Source organism: Urocitellus parryii, chromosome 2 (genome assembly GCF_045843805.1).
Source record: "Urocitellus parryii isolate mUroPar1 chromosome 2, mUroPar1.hap1, whole genome shotgun sequence".
Taxonomy (NCBI): Eukaryota; Metazoa; Chordata; class Mammalia; order Rodentia; family Sciuridae; genus Urocitellus; species Urocitellus parryii.
This window is the reverse complement of record NC_135532.1, coordinates 77947279-77964976: the sequence shown is the minus strand read 5'-3', so window position 1 is coordinate 77964976 and position 17698 is coordinate 77947279. Positions and strand designations below refer to the sequence as shown.

General features: G+C 38.6%; 1 pseudogene across 1 annotated transcript in view; it reads right to left on the bottom strand.

The window, feature by feature from the left end:
• LOC113178067 (epithelial-stromal interaction protein 1-like) overlaps positions 1–9810 on the bottom strand; it is a 96160-nt pseudogene extending 86350 nt beyond the window's left edge. Inside the window, exon 1 of the transcript XR_013343281.1 lies at positions 9641–9810. The product of XR_013343281.1 is annotated as an epithelial-stromal interaction protein 1-like (transcript). The remainder of the gene's footprint in view (positions 1–9640) is intronic.
• Positions 9811–17698: the final 7888 nt, after the last annotated feature.

Here is a 17698-nt window from a genome sequence, read left to right as displayed (position 1 = left end):
TTCATCTTTAATATATATAAATGTATACATGTATATGTGTACATGTGCATCTATATATGTGTATATTGTTTTTTAGTTTTTCCTTTTTTTAGAGACAGAAGGGGGAAGAGAGAGAGGGGGGGGAGAGAGAGAGAGAGAGAGAGAATCTTTTCCTTTTTTTTTTTTGTAGATGGACACAACACAATACCTTTATTTTTATGTGATGCTGAGAACCAAACACGGGTCCCACCCGTGCTAAGCGAGCGCTCTACCACTGAGCCACAATCCCAGCCCCATTTTTTTTACATATATCCATAGTTCTGACTCTTCCCTCTATCATCAAAATCCTGCTCTTCTCTAAATTCAGTATCCTGATTCCTAAGTCTTGCCCTATGTCACAGGAGTAATAAGACCTAGTCCATGAAACAAAATGATATTGATAAATATCTCTTTTAAAGAGCTATCCTTCCTTTTCAAATGGTAGCATAATTCTGAGTCCAGACTTTGTTCTTCAATATATTGAAATATACCTACAGTGAAGGAAGCATTCAGCTCCATGACAAAACTTGTTTTAAGTTTTCCAGTTTCCAAAAGAGAAAATGAGAAAAGCGGGCAGAGGCACAATGAGCTTCAGGATATTACCCAGAACTATTTTTTTCTCCAACTTTGTAATCTTAAATTTTAAGCCTAACAAGCAAAATTTAAATATTAGTAAACTGAATAGCCATTAACTAGTATTGACTTGTATTTACCAATTGTTAATGTCTTACACATTTTTTTCTCACCTAATTTTTTTTTCTGAACTATATGAAAGTAAGTTTAGGATCATAACATATTGTTCCCAAATACTTTGGCCTGTATTTCCAAGGAGCAAAGACATTCTCCTACTTATCCATAATAACATTATCACACCCAAAGAACTTAATATTAATACAGCATTACCTTCTTAAGATCAAATTTCCAAATCCTTTCAATTTCAATATTCCTCACTATGCCCACCTCATAATGGATCCCATTATGGGTTATGCATGGCTGTAGACTCATAATCTAAGACAATTTCTTTGATTTTTTTCTTCCTTTCATGACTGACATTTTGGAGGGTCCCGCTAAATCATCTTCTAGAATGCCTCACAATCTGGATTTAAAGAAATTATTTTTCCTCATGATTAGTTTAAACATTTTTAGAAGGATGACATAGGAGATATTATCCAAGATTCCACTGTAAGGACAAGGGTTGTTTCCTTGTACAACTAAGAAATAAAGCAATGTGAAAAACAGTTATCTGCCTATGTGGTAGATAGCAATAACATTTTAAAATAAAGATTAGAAAGAATGTCTTCTGCATATCACTTTCTCTTGGCTGTAGAAACCAAAGGACATAAGGGGTCTAAGATTTTCTACTTGGCTTAAGGAGTCAAAGAAAGCAACCTACACCTAAAAATAAAGATCTCTTTATACTAAAAAGGATTTAAACACTTCAAGTGTAAATAGCCTTTAAAATGTTTATTTCTAGTCAGAATTACAGGGAACTTTCACGTTCTATATTATTTTGGTCATGTTTGAGATTTTTAACAAGCAGGTATTTTACATTCAAATATGTTCTGTTATAATCAGGAAAAAGTAGCTCAAAGATTTTTAAATGGGGAAATATTTGAAGTAAGTATTTCTTAAGAAAGGGGCTCAGATATTCTTACAAGATTAGGTAGCATGATGTTTCTGCTCTCACTAATACCTTATTAAAACAAACACTGGACAGTACTAGCCCTTGAATTTTAATGATGGTAAATGTCTTCAGTTTTTCTACAGGACTTTAATGGATTGCCTTTTAAGTCTTCATATTTGGTGTGTGGATGTGTGGGGGGATTACAAACATTACAGAACAAAGAAAACATCATCAGCTGATGCTCTAATATAGAACAGACACTTCAAAGGCAGTCTTCTCCCTTTGATTATTTTTCTTTTCTCTTAAGCTTTTGTTTCAGATTCAAATATGTTCTGAGTAGATGCAATTAACCTTAACAATATGTATAACCTTACAGCACTCTGCTGACTTTGAAGTAAGTAACCTTACTGTGTAATTGAACTAAGTCTCATTTTTTCCCTCACTTCTTCCCTGCTTCTACTGATCATTATAGTTATTATGTATTTTCAAGCTTTCATCATCCTGTTGATTTATTGCTTCACTGTTTCAGCTGTCAAAGACTTTTTGAAAAATGTCCATTCATTTTTGATGATACTGTATTTGAACAAAAATGATTGCTCCCCAAGACTTGGCAGACTGCAAATGCATACCATACTGGGGAGCAGAAAAGTTGAAAATTCATTCTAAACAGGACCATAATTTCTACCCTCCTGCATAAACAGGAAGGTAAATTTGATTTAATCAAACTAAAATGTCTTTTCTCTCCATCCACTCAATCTCTTCTGCCATGTATAGAACTATGCTTTTCAAACTGTAGGTGGTAACCCACTAATGGGTTATGAAATCAATTCAATAGATTTATTTTTAATGAACAACAATAGAAAATGTCAGAGTGCATCACATGTACCAAGAGTGAGAATTGTTTTGTGAAATTTCTTTGCAGTTATATATACCCTCATATATACTCAAGCACATACTAGGTCATGATGTCAAATGAATTGCTCACAGTAGGCTATGGTCAGGAGTCTGAAAAATTACTGCAAGATACTATGTGGTTGAGGTTGCTCAGAAACAGTGACAGTGAAAGAACAGATCAAGCAGGAGCTCTCTGTTATTTGTGGGAAATAGCAGAAAAGAAGATCCCCACAGAAACTTAGCTCTTGCAAGCTACTTTTCTATTGAAATCATTTTAAAGCTGCATTGGCACCTTGGCATTTGAGCACACAGCAGAGACAGGAAGATCTCTCTGACCTTCCCCATCACTCATCCCTTGAAGGGGGCCAGAATGTCAGAATTCTCTGACATTTCTCTAAAGCTGGTCATTTCAGAGCTAGCCTCCCTATACCCAGAGGAAAAGAGGAAAGGAATGAAGGCAAAGAGACATAAAGAAGAATCTGACAAATAGGCTTGCTGAGATTCCCCAGTTTATTACCATTAAACAAAAGGAGGTTATTATTATACTCCCTTTGACCAATCATACCTCTACATGAGAGCCGACCTTTCATCAGTTCCAAGCATAAAAATAAGGTTTATATGTTTCTTTGGGTCTTCATTTCTGAAGGCTCCCAGCTCATACAAAATTTACATTAGGGGCTGGGGTGTGGCTCAGTGGTAGAGTGTTCGCCTAGCACGTGTGAGACGACACTGGGTTCAATCATCAACATCACATAAAAACAAATAAATAAAATAGTTATTGTATCTATCTACAATTTTAAAAAATTTAAAAATTGACATCAAATAAATGTGTCTGCTTTCCACTTGTTAATTTGTCTTTTGTTATAGGAGTCTCAAACGTGATGCCAGGGATGAATGAAGAAAGAGATCTTTTTTGCCCTACAGTCATTAATAAACTTCATATTACTGTTCCTATATTAACACTCTCTTTCTCTTTTTGATGTGAAAATAAAACAATAGGACATCAGCTAGCTACAGTATTACTCCTTCCTCCAGCTCTAACAGACATGAACAAGACTTTGGTAGACAGAGTTAGGTTTGAGTACTATGAATAAGAAAAGCAATGAGAACGATTTCTCTTCCACAACTCATGTGAAATGGCAAAGTGTTTACTGTAAAGATAAAATTCAATAATGTATGTAACATACTTATCCTAGGGTCTAGCACATAGTTAAACATTTGAGATACATGAAGTACTGATTGCTATTTTGTTTATTTTGGATTTTCAGAGATCCTCAGTTTAACTATTCTAAGCATAACTAATTTACTTTATGCTACCACAGTATTACAATGCTTTGTCACATTTATCATTTCAAAAACAAGTTAAATAGGCAGGGCACTACTAATTAGTTAGGTATTAGATTTGGTAATTGTTAAGACACCTACTCAGTTTATAGAACCATATCATTATATCATTAGGGGTTAAATACTATCTGTTGTTACTTCACAAAACTTCCTGAATGCTTATGAGCCTTGTCTAGGGATTGAGTTAAATAATTCCCCAGTGAAAAACCACCTACACTGAGCCATCAGGAAGATTACTCATTAGCATCAATCACAGATCTTCTCTTCCGATGTACTATTATTTCATAACACTGAAAGGAATGCCAGCATTATCCAGTTCTTCATCTCCAGGAAGGAGTAATAAGCCGATGCTTTCATGCCATTTAGCATCTATGGGCAAAAGCCCATTTCCTCATAATCATATGGAGAGAGGAAATTGAAATCTGGAGTGCTTCGGAGAGGAAGAAATAGTGAAAGCAGTTCTCATGGATACAAATAATTTTGCAAAAACTTGCACTTGATTTAACCCATTAAGTCCCAAGTTTTCAATTCTGTGACTATTTCAATGAAACTAACACAGGTGCATTAAAATGGGTTGGAAGTCATAATTTGTAGCTTATATATTAACCAATATTATTATACAGTTGTATATTATACACCATATTTAAGTTTTATAGGAGTTCCACATCTGGAGCCATGAGACAAAATGGGCTAAGATGATTTTCCATAACAAGTTCAGATTTAACAAGGTGAGTCAAGAATAATTTAAGTTCTGTCTTAGATGGAAAAAAACATACTTCAAAGTTTCAATATATAAAAAAATGAATATTAAAACTTAATGACTTCATTAACATATATCCCACCTTATATTTCATCTTACACAATGCAAAACAAACACAATGCTTTTTAAAGACAGAAAAAGAGAAATAAGGAATTGGCCATTCATAAGTGCTCTTACCAAGCTGTCCTTTAATCTCCTCATCATCTCCTTTGAAAGTTTGGGAATAAAGGGGAAGGAAAAGTTTCAGTTACATGGGTTATTTCCTTCCCTCCAAGCAGAGCTGGGGAGTATCCCCTAGTCCCCAAGGGAAGAAATGAAAAAAAAAGAGTGGGTTTCCTGAATATGCACAGACAGTGTGCCAACAATGGACATAGAGAGTCCACACTATTGTGATTTGGATATAGTGTATCCCAGAGACTGTGCCACTTTAAATCCTGTGAGGAGGTGACACCAAGATGGGGTTAGACAAGCAAGAGATGGACTAGAGGAGTTCCTGTGGAGGATAAAAGGGGAAGAAACAGGAGTAGGCAGGAAAGCCTGAGAACAAGAGAAGGGCCTAGAGGAAGGAAGAAAGGGTGAATAGAAAGAGCCTCAGAGTGCTACACAGTTCTCAGAAAGTCTTGGCTGGGTCAGGCATGGTGGTGCTCTCCTGTAATCCCAGCAGCTTGGTAGGCTGAGGCAGTAGGATCACAAGTTTGAAGCCAGCCTCAACAAAAGCAAGGTCCTGAGAAACTCAGTGAGACCTTGTCTCTAAATAAAATAGAAAATAGGGCTAGGGATGTGGCTCAGTGGTCAAGTGCCCTTGAGTTCAATCCCCAGTACCAAAAAGAAAGAAAGAAAGTGTTGGCTGGGTTAGTGGGGAGTCAGGCTGGCACTAGAACCTGTGATGCCCAGACCTGGCTGGGAAGATGGCAGCATAAGTAAGCACTGGAGCCAAGGGTGTGACAGAGGCAAAAGGGCAGCAGCTGGGGCTGTCAACTGACTCTATTCCCCACAGTTAAGTTCTCTTGAAGGAGAAAATCTGAATGACACGTTTCTCTGACTGCCACAGAGGCCATATAAACTCCTATTTTAAAAAATACATAATCATTGTCCCTGGGCCAGCATCAAGCTCCCTAAACCCTCAGAATTCTGAGTGACCATTAATTTTTGTATACTAATGAAAGGACTCATGGTGGGGATCCCTGGATATTTTGAGGATGGAGGCTGGTGGCCAGGAAAACCAACTATGTGATTAAACGGTTAAAACTTCCAGCCCCTAACCCAATCTCTGAGCAGGTAACAGGGGTAGAGATTGAGTTCAGCCACTAATGGCCAGTGATTTGGGTAATTACACCTATATAATGAAGATTCTACAATTCTTGGGAGCCCATGTTTGGGGAGCTCCCAGTTGGTAAATGCATCAAGGTGCTGGGAGGGTGGCCTACCCAGACTGGGCACAGTCACCATCTGCACAGCACCCTTCATCTTTGCCTCTGTACCTTGCCCTATCTATCTCTTCCACTTGGCCATTTCTCAGTTGGATCCTTTATAATGAAACTGTAATTCTAAGTCTAGTGGTTTCTGTGAGCTCTGATTCATTTTAGTGAATTATCAAACCTGGGGGAGGGGAAAGGTTATGGGAAATCCCCAAATTTGCATTCTATCGTGCTGACAACCGCATTTGCAGCTGGTGTCTGAAGTCTGAATTGGGGACAGTCTTGTGGGCTGAACCCTAAGTTTGTGGAAACTGCACTAACACTGGGCAGTTGAGGTCAGAATTGAATAGAACTATAGGACACACAGTGGTGCCAGAATTTAGCTGGTGTTGTAATGACATATTTGGTCACACATACACACACACACACACACACACTTTCTCATCCTGTAGGTTGCAGCTCAGGCATGACTTCTTAGGAAAGAATTTCCTGCTGCTAAGACTAGTTCAGACCCTGGCTTTCCTTTATACCACACAAAAAGATTATTCATGTAATTACCTTATAAATGTCTGCCCCATCAATTAGACAGCGAGTTTCATAAGGTCTTTTTTGTTGAATGGTTATTTATTCCTATGCTTAAAATTATCGAGAGCGAAAGATCCTCTTATTATAGGGCTGTTGTGAGGACTGAGTATGTGAAATGCATCATTACACAGTAAGCACTACATAAGGATTTGCTGCTATTATTGCTCATCTTTAAGTCTCTACAGTACTCCATATAAAGCCAGCCACAAATATGTTAAGGTAAACTAAATCTGTATATAAGTTATGTTAAAGGTAACTGCAGTAAAATTCTACATTATGGGTTCATTTTCAAAATACCTTTTTATTTCCTTCAGACAACATCAAGCTAAAGGACCACATCCTGCTATGATAATAGACAAGTATTGGAATGAAGTGAAACCTCTATTACTAGGACAGACAAGAGCCTATTGCCCAGAATGGGGTAAAAATCAAGTTAAAATCCCATGTCTCTGACTCTATCTAGATGTGATGAGTGAAAGATATATACAAGCAAGCAAAATATTAGAGGGGAAGATAAATGATCACTTTGAGTTAGAAGTTTATATAAGCTTCTTTTCTCTAAATCTGTGTGAATATAAAATTTAGGGACACAATTATCAGGTAAAAATAACTGGGAAAGACAATATGAATTAGTAAATATTTATAATTACTTAAATTCAAATATCATCAAGAACTCAAGCTTGCCTGATAGTCTATCAGAGGTCCTCAGGAATCATCAATTTTAATAGACTGCCATCAGTTTTTGTGTGTGTGTGTGTATATATATATATATATATATATATATATATATTTATATATATTCATATATATATATATTCTAAATGGGTGTTTTTTTTTTCAAAACACAATCATTCTATTTAAGGGTGACAGCATAGTATTTGGTCAAAAAACATTTGTTAAATAAAGTCAAGGCTATAAGCTCCTAATATTTACTGAACATTTTCTTGAAGGTTGGTGTTATTTCAAGTAATGAGAAAACTGAGGCATAAAGCATCTATTCATCTCAGAAAGCAAATAATGACAGAATCAGAACTTGAACCCAAAGTCACCTAGCATCAAAGCCCATGTTACTAATCCCAACATGGGGCTACTCAAATGAATGCATACAAGACTAAATTTCAACCCACTGTCATAAAAGTAAGTTCATACTGTGGATGAATTGAATTTCACTATTAAAGCACTTTATCCTCTCTAAATTGCTTCTGATTTCTCTCTTACCCCAAAATAAAACCCTAACTTTTTACTGTTGTTGATTTTACTGAGATGTTATTTGTCACTCAACTATTCTCCTTTATTTCCCACTTCCATTAAAGGAGTCAACTAAGAAAATAGATATAAGTAAGTAATGGAGACATAAGAAATATTCAGAGTGGCCCAAACAGGATTTTAGATACTAAGCACCTAAAAACGAATGTACCCTGTCATGCTGTGCTTACCTACTAAGTCACATGGAAAAAGAAAAAATTGAGAGATAATTGAAGTCTTCCAGGAATTTCTCTAATGGTCTATTTGCAAATCATCTTAGAAATAGTATGCAATGAAGTCTTCAGGGTACTGAATCCTGGATAACTAATCAGAAAATTGCCCCTTTCTGAGCAATTTGGTCCAGCAAGATTCTGAAGTAAATCAAATAAGAAAACAGCTACAACTGCTACTGCTTATAAGATGATACAAGCATACAAATGGTTGTATCTAAATAGATACTTTTTAATAGAAAAATATTATGTAAATTATTTTATCATTAACCATTCATGGACATGAGACCACGTATCCATGACCTCAACTGATATTAAATGTGGCAGCTCATAGTCAGTAGGTTACATGTAATTAATGAGCTTCTATTATAACAAGATGCCAATTATCCTGAGAAGAGAAATTCAGCAATCTCTAATTGATTTACAGATGATCCACCCCATCTTAGGGTAACCCTAAGCTGGATAATGCTAAAGCCCTGATACTTTCAGAATTCAAGGGATGAAAGTAATTCTACTATTTATTGGTCATAAGGTTATAACTACTCCTTAGCAACCAGTGTCTGTCTTTCATGTGACAAAGAAGTAACTGAAAAGGAAGAAACTGCACATGAGACTGAACAGTTACAATTCAGAGGCAGCACTTCAAAGATACGTGTATTTACAAACTGTAGGGTAGTGTGAAAGGAGCTCCCTCCATTGGGTGGAAGAAGAGGATAGATGACCCCCCAGCATACTAAACGTGTCCAGGATCCTGCAGGCCCTGAACCAAAGACTAAGAATAAATGTCACTTATCTGTTCCTGCTCAGGGCACATTTCACAATCCTCACTCTTAGCCCCACTCTTCTGGTCCCAGGAGGTTCCTCTATGTGGGCATCTGGTTGGAATGCAAGCTTGCTCCCCAGGGCAACATCTGGATCCTCTCTCTGCTCTATATCACAGACCTTCCTGGCCCTTACCATGACATCTGACTGGTGATTCCATTTACAGCACAATAGTTTTACACAATTAGGGGGAACTTATTTTCATACCTAGTTGGAGTATAAATACTTAAGACAATTGAAAAATTAATAAGAGATTTCTCCACACCCATCCCTTTCAACTCTGTAGCCAGTCACAAACAGTAAAATCGTGTCTATGTCTTTTTATTTTTGGTTTTGGTTTTTAGTAATGGGGATGGGGGGAGGGGAGGTGCGCTCTCCCACTGAGCTACATCCCCAGCCCATTTTATGTTATTTTAATTTATCATATACAGGGTTTCTGCTAGGTTGCTGAGGCTGGCCTAAAAGGATGTTCTTAAAAGAAGAGTGGGACGGGGATGGGATATTCAGTAAAGGACCACAAACTGGCTGATTGGAGTAGGATAAGGTAATTCCTGGATGTTTTCATTTATGCAAATTTTTTTCATTCTCTCAAAAACTCTGTTATTGGGCCCCTATGCTTTTCAGCTCCAAAGACTAAGACGGTGCCTGCTAGCACGCTTGCCGGGGTCCCACCCACCAACACAGGTGGTTAAATACTTACCTCCCCTGGCCCGCGTGGCCCAGGTTCTCCCGCCAAGGGGCCCCAGGGGCCGCCTCCACACCCTGTCTCTGGCTTTGCAAGGGACCCAGCTCCCCGCGCCCCCTACTGGGGTCCTGGGAGGCAGGGGTGGTGCCGAGCCTGGAGCCCACCACTTTACTGCGGGTGTACATGGTTCAGAGCCCGGGGTCCTGGTCCCCGGGCCCGCCGTCGCTGCGGGAGGGACGCAGGCTGGGACGCTGGGCGAGTCTCCAGAGGGGATTCCAAAGAGCAGAGGCAGCGGTTTTAACAGCTGAGTTTCGATTTCTCCCTACTAGCCACAGGTTGCGCCCGCCCCGGAGAATTTCCCCATTTATGCTCCTCCCAGGCGCCCTCTGACCTTAGTGCAGGTTTAACAGCTGGGCCGCGACCCCACCCCAACACGCCCTCAGGGATGTCGCACTGAGGTAACTGTCCCAGTTGCGGGTGAGTTGGCTTAAGGTCTCACAACCACCTGAGAGCTGAGAAGGATCCTTAGTGAGGAAGGAGCCTCAAAGCGACTGGGTACTTTAGGAAGGGTTTAACAGGTAACTCTAACTGAGGTCAATGTTAGGTGTTTGAGACTGTGAACAATATGACCTTGAGATTCCAGTTACAACTGCTGTTTGGTTGTTGCAAGGAATGTCCTTTCTAGTTAGAGGAAATGGAAAGTGAAATCAAAAGAAAACTGGTAATAAAACCCATGGAGCTCAAAAAGCAAGCTGAGGACTACATAGAGTTGATTCTCTAGATAACCTTGCTAAGTAAGTAATTGACCAGATGGTCAAAAAAATATTAATTAAATATTTGCTCTGTGCTGGACAGTATGCAATGATTTAACTATGGTGTGGCATTTAAAAAATATATGGATTTGTAAGACTGTTTTTGTAAGTCTGGGCCTACAAAACATTTTTAAAGATGCCCAGATGATTCCAATCTGTGCCAGGCTGATCACCATGGTCACAATGCTGGCTATATAAAGATGCTAGAAGGCTCTTCCTATATTCTAGGACACTGGTAAATAAATACTAATGCCACCGGGGAGTAAATGAATTGTGGGCAGAAGTGTTAAGCTAGACAGAGGAAAAAACTAATTTAAGAAAAGGGACAATTAAGAGTGAGCCACAAAAGGCATGGAAGTTCACAAGAGCTGCTATGGTAGGCACTTGTGGCTTAAAATGCCATGGTATGTAGTTAATTCTGCATGGTATGGTATGGTGGGAGTACCCTAGGCCTGGTCATCAAGCCCCTTAGGAGCTGGACTCTCTTGCTTCATTATTGATGCTTAGAACAGAAAGGCAAATAGATCTTTGATAGCTAATGAAAGAAAGAAGAAGAAAAGGTAGTGGTAAGGGACATGGTGGGAAGAGAATCAGGTTTTCTATTTCCTAAAGTGTTAGAGCTCTATCAGGGGGCCAGAGGTTCTCAAATTGCAGTGAGCCTCAGTGTGTTAAAACTGGTATCTGGGCACCAAACCTAGGAGTTTCTGACTCAATAGATCTGTAGTGAGGCCCAAGGACTGGCAATCCAGCAAATTTCCAGGTGAGACCAATGCTGCTCATCCCAGGAACTCCCTTTGGAACCCCTGCTATAGGTAATGTGGAAGGCAAAGGAGGATTTTCAAAAGAGCAGTTATATAATAATATCTACTTGAGAAAGTTAACTCCTAGCATTGTGAAAATAAAATTGAAAGATAAGACTGAAATCAGGGAGATAAACTAAGAGCCTCGTATCATTTAGATAAGTAATACATATCTGAGCATAGGCAGTTGCACAGGAAATAGAAAGCAGGGTGTTGTGCAGGGGCTCTGATTCAGGAAACGGATTTGGGTTTCAGCAGGTATAAGAAGATGCCAGATGCAGTTAGGATAGTAGACATGCTTTATTCAGTGGTGGCCACAGTCATTAGCCAGCCCTCAGCTTCAGCTTCAGCCTCCAGCCAGTTCCACCTTAGCCCACTTCCACAGGCCCTTTTTTATATGCATGTCAAACAAAGAAGGCACATTGCCAACAGGTTAGTTAAGGGATGGGAGCACAAGCTCACAAGTTAAGGTTTATGACCTTGAGTTCTATAGCTGAATCATAGTGTTTCCGGCCTTGACTAACCATAACATAGTCAGTTCCCCACCCAGGCTGCATATTAAAAATGTAACAGCTGGGGTTGTAGCTTGGTGGCAGAACGCTTGCCTCACACATGTGAAGCACTGGGTTGAATCCTCAGCACCACATAAAATAAATAAACAAACAAACAAAATAAAGATATTTTTAAAGAATGTAACAGCCTCCCAGAAGTCTCAGCCAGAAGTCTCAGCCAGAAGTCTCAGCCAGGAAGCCTAACTACAGTCATGTTGGGACCTTTCCAAATGAAAGATTCACACAGACAAAAAAAAAGAAAAGGAAAAACAAGATGCAAGGTATAATTGAGCATCAGAGGCAGCAGAGGAAATGGGATACACCTTTTCTAGTACTTTGAGACCAATTCTACCAGGTATGACTCTCTTATTTCTTCAGAAGTCCATCTGTACAATGTGACACAAAATTACAGTACTCTCACCTTATAGTATATATGAACAATAAAGAGATAATTCACATCAGTGGTTCTCAAAAGGAGTTGACTTTGCCACCAGCGACATTGAGCAATGCCTGGAGTCATTTTTTTATTGTAAAGCCTGCAAGGAGGTGGGTCTACTGGCATCTAGTGGGTAGGGGCCAGGAATGCTGCCAAACATCCTACAATGCACAGGACAGCCCCCCATAACAGATGTTATTCAGCCCCAAATATCAACACTGCTAAGGTTGAAAAATACTGACCTACATGGGTTTATCTTACAGTCCCAATAATTGAATGGTGGTGGTTTTTATGGTGACTTTATGGTTTTAATTTTGTGACAGCTCAGGTGGCCAGATCATTTAACCATTAACCCAAAAAAGGAGCAACTTGTAGGGAAGGTGAAAGAATTTGTTTAGGGACTGTTGGGCTTCAAGGTACCTGAGGAGAGAGAAGTACACATCTAAAGCCCAACAAAAGAGGACCAGTGAGGTCTTTATGGATGCCATCTTCTTCAAAATCATTTATGCTGTGAAAATACCACTGGGACATTTGTTTCAGAGGAGAAAAAAATATTTTGGTGGTTGAATTAAATTTGAATAAGGGAAAACCCAAGTTAGGGAAAAAACAGTTCTTCTAATGGATATAGTAGTAGCTGACCATGTTTATCATACAACACAACCATGTTCTACACTGAAGTTCCAAACGTGAGATGCAAGTAGAGGATAAGAGGCAAAATGTAAATTTCTAATTCTGTTCACTCCTTGTTTTATCACATTCTCAATGTGTTTAAAAACAAACAAACAAACAAAAACTACAGCCAGGCATGATGGTGCACGCCTGGAATCGCAGCAGCTTTTGAGACTGAGGCAAGAAGATCTCAAGTTTAAAACCATCCTCAGCAACTAGTGAGGCCCTAAGACCCTGTCTCTAGATAAAATACCAAAAAGGGCTGGGGATGTTGCTCAGTAGTTCAATCCCCAGTACCAAAAACAAAAACAAAACCCAGGTGCACGTGACACATTGTTGCAATAGAAATCTACAGGCTCCTTTAGGATACACAAGAATGGGCTATCTATTTGTGTAGTGCCCATTTTCTCACCTTACATGTGCGCATTTGTGTGAGAATATGGGCTGGATTCCTCTTTTTTTTTTGTACTTTTTTTTTTAACCACTAAACTACATGCCCAGTCTTTTTTTATTTTGAGACACAGTCTCACTAAGTTGCTGAGAGTGTCTCTAAGTTGCTGAAGCTGCCCTAGAACTTGCAATCTTGCTGCCTTAGCCTCCTGAGCTGCTGGGAATAGGGGTTTGTGCCACTACACCTGGCTTTGGCTGGCTTTTTACCAAGGCTGTTATAGGATGTGTACTACTGCAGAGGTGTCTGGTGGAGGGATGCAGGGGTGAGTGGGAAAGGTTTGGGTTTCCCATCCCTGCTTTAACCTAGCACTTTAACCTCTTATCTCTTCTTCTACATACTAATTTTCCTTTCCGTAGGAGTTCTGTGGCTTTTTAGTTTTGAAAAATCATGGTGCTAGACAGTTACCTAGGAATATGTTTTAAGAGACATGAAAAAGATCTGAAATCTAATGAGATTTCATTATATTGCCTGAAATTTGGCCAATTTGATATTTATTTCGGAAATGGTTTTCATTTAAAATTCAACTGCCTCAGGGAAATAATTGTTTATTCATTCCTTTAGGAAAATGAGCAAAAGATTTTTGGTTAGGAAAGAGAGAAGCTGTGTGAAAAGAAAAGAATGATTCAAAAAAAATCTGTGTAAACAAAAGTGTAAAATGAGGTATTTTGGGGGAGTGAAGAGTCAGGAATAAGATGAGCAATTTTAGCAGCTGGTGTGCTTTAAGAGATAAGATAAAAAAAAAAAACTTCCATCAGTTTAGCCTACTGCTAACATATCTTTACTTTGCAAGGACATAAATGGAAACAATATTTGATTTTAAATTAGTTACCTTAGATTGCTCCTTCATTAGCATGTATGAATAAAGAGATAGATAAAGATACATAATCTCTAAGCCTTTTCTTTTCAAAAAGTGTCTCAATGAAAAATCTGTTTCTGAAAATTCTAAGTCATTCTTCCCTAAATTTGATTATTCACTGGGAAGTTAGATGAATCCAATAAATGTAGGATAGCAATTATTCTAAAGTATTTTTTTCTATTCTACCAAAGGAATTATGTAAAACTCACCTAATACTGGGCAACTCTTCATTTTGTGTGTGTGTATGTGTGTGTGTTTGCTTGTGTGCACATTCACACACATACATGTTTATATTATGACAATTTCCGATTTTTTAGAATATTTTCAAACTTTTCTACCACAGAACTGTGGGATGCTGCAATGGTAAGTCACCATAAGTTCATGCAAGATATATTTATAGAATGATAAGCATATACCACTTACTGTGTGAGACTCTGAAGCTGTTATTAACAAGTAGAACTCTGCTATTCTAGCTTCATGTTTGAGATCATCTAACTACTTCATTTTAAACACAAGAAAAAAGGAACTAAGAGAAGGCGAGTGACTTTCCAGGCCATGTACAAATTCGTGGCTGAGCCACAGCTTGAATTTAGGCCTCCCAAATCTAGCATTTTTATATTTTGGAAGACAATTATGATAAAATATATTTTGGCAAAATTCAGAATTTGAAATATTTCCATTTACAATTTTCCCAGTGTGCAGCTGTGTATTATTTTCCAAAACAAAAATTTGTAAAAGTTCCTAAACCTATTACAATTGACACTAATAAAAACCTTAACATTCTCCTTGGTCAACCCTATAATCACATGATCAAATTATCTCTGCAATGATTGTATTTTATAAAACTTGTCCAAATTTCATGACTAGTATTAGATTTGAGTTAAACTGCCTATTTTCTGTTTTATTTTAGTTTGGGTTTTGGCTTTTTGTTTGTTTTGCAGTACTGGGGAATGGACCAAGGGAAACTATACCACTGTGCTTCATCCCACTCCCCCTGCCTCTTTTTCTGAGACAGGGTCTCACTGAATTGCCCAGCCTGGCCTTGAATTTGAGATCCTCCTGCTTCAGCCTCCCAGGTCACTGAAATCAGAGACATGTGCCACCACACATCACTTAAAATGTCTATTTACAGCTAAAATAGTTAGCTTCAGAGTATAGTACAGAGTATAGAGTTCTGCTTAAGAGTGGAAAGATACACATTTTTTTTTTCTGTTTTTCAGATGACGTTGAATACTGTCACTTGGGTAAAACGTGAAATGTAGAATGTGCATTAAATAATATTTCCTACCTTTTGGTGGAAACTTCCTTGCTTGTAGGGGGCTGAATTACCTCTGTAAATTTAGATCTGAGGAATAGATAGCAGCTGCCACCTCTGGGTTCCCACTCTGTGGCTGTATAGTAGCTGTCATGAGATCTCTGCTGGCTGCACCATGGAAGGAATTTCCCTTAACTTTGGGGAAATTTCAGTACACTCTGTCAGCAACATTAGCATGGAGATTCCCTGAAGGATTTATTTTACTGTGATAAATGAATCCAACAAAATTCCCCACAGGGCTGTCCATTTTTTACCCAACATGCGTGACTTTTCAAAAAAAAAAAAATTCCCCTCCTTAGGGAAGTCCTAATTTTTCTGATGTTTTAACTCCAAGCTAACAGTTTGGTGAGCTTCACCATCCCTTGAAAATATCACCAAGCATTTCATACAACATGTGGTACACGGAAAAGAGTAGTAGACACAGAGGCAGAAGACCTGAACTCGAAACCTGGCAAAGACATTTGACTTTGGGACCTCTGCACTTCAGTTGCTTCATTTGTAGGATGGGAATATTGATCATAATCACCCCACCTGTCTTATGTTTTAGGGGTTTTTAAAGGCCAAATGAGATAACATATGTGAAAATGGCTCATAAATTGCACTTTGATGCAGTACAAATGGATGTTATTATTTTAAAGCTGTCCAAGAGAGAGATTTGTATTGTTTTGCTAATACTTAAATTGTCCTCAAAAAGTTCTTAATTCAATTCCCAGGCCTTTTTGACTTTCAATTTCTAAAATATTACAACGCCCTATCAATAGTGTGTTTTATCTCAAAACCACTTTCAGAATACAAATAAAGCAGTACTTATAGATTTATCTACCAATGCCTGGCACAGTAGTAGTTTCCCACAAAGTCAAAAATCTTGTTATAACTGGAAGGCAGTGAGTCCTCCATAGACATTTGGTGACAGTGTTGAAGTCTAACAACTTCTGGACACTAATCATAGTTCCATTGCTGTGGATAATACCCAGGGTTCTGCTTAGCTTAATTTATAGTAGAAATCCCCAAGACCTTTGAATGCTTCTGTGTTTGTAATTTGGGGTTGGGATTCCCCCCAGGCATACCACATAGTTTAGAGTTCAAGACTCCTCTGAGTAGTTCACAGCAGCCCAACAACCATATGTCTCCTTTCTTTATATTTCCAGTAAGAATCCCTGGCAATAGAGGGTGGGGTGAGGGGATTTGATAAGAAATGGTTAGGAAAATGAAGTTAAATGCAGTCAAAAAAGCAAATGACTCCTAGCTTATCTACCAATGAGGGTCAGTTCTCTAGGTGGTCTTGCACCTAACCAGTTCTCCCTTTTTTCTTACATACAGTTTTCAAAAATAACTATAATATGCTGGAAATTAAATATCCCTAACCAGCCTAGGCCTTGTTCCTGTCCTTCTTAAGAAGGTAATACCTCAAATCAGGAAAGAACTGTGTAGGACAGCCCAGAACTTGTTCCTCTCTTCCCTGAAATTACAATGTCCTTCAAAGCTTTATCCAAGGAGTCATATGGATCAGAAACATATAACCCAGGACAGACTGTCTTTTGTGGTCCCTCAGCTATGGTGCAAATTAGGGCATACACAGTTAAGACACCATTCACCCTGGGCAGGTTTCTTGAGCTTTGAAGGACCAGTTGACAAGGGAGCTGAGATTTCTATCCTTTGCTACCTACACATCTGTAAGTATTAAGCCCACCTTGCTATATGGTAGTGTGTTCACCAGACTCAGGCAAATAGGGAACCAGTACATGGTGGACCTAAGCAATAACCAGGATACAATGGGTACAAGTATACAGTGGTTGACATAGTGATGATCTTTGCTAGACTCCACACAGTGGGAGGCCCCTTTGGAGATTAGTAATTAGAGATACTGATTCACAACCAAGACCTTCTCCCTCAAAATGCTGGCTTTGCCAGATTAGTCCTACATTTATATCTTGGCTTAACTACTTGCAAATGAGAGATTTGGGAAAATTACTGAACATCTCAGGTCATCAGTTTCTTCAACTATAAAATGAGAATATAGACAGCTCCCAACTTGCAATGGTTCAATTTATGAGTTTTCAACTTTATGATGGTACAAAAGCCATATACATCTGAAGAAATCAACTTCGAATGTTGATCTTTTCCCAGGCCATTCGTAATGCAGTATGATGATCTCTTTTGATGTTGGGCAGTAGCAGCAGTGA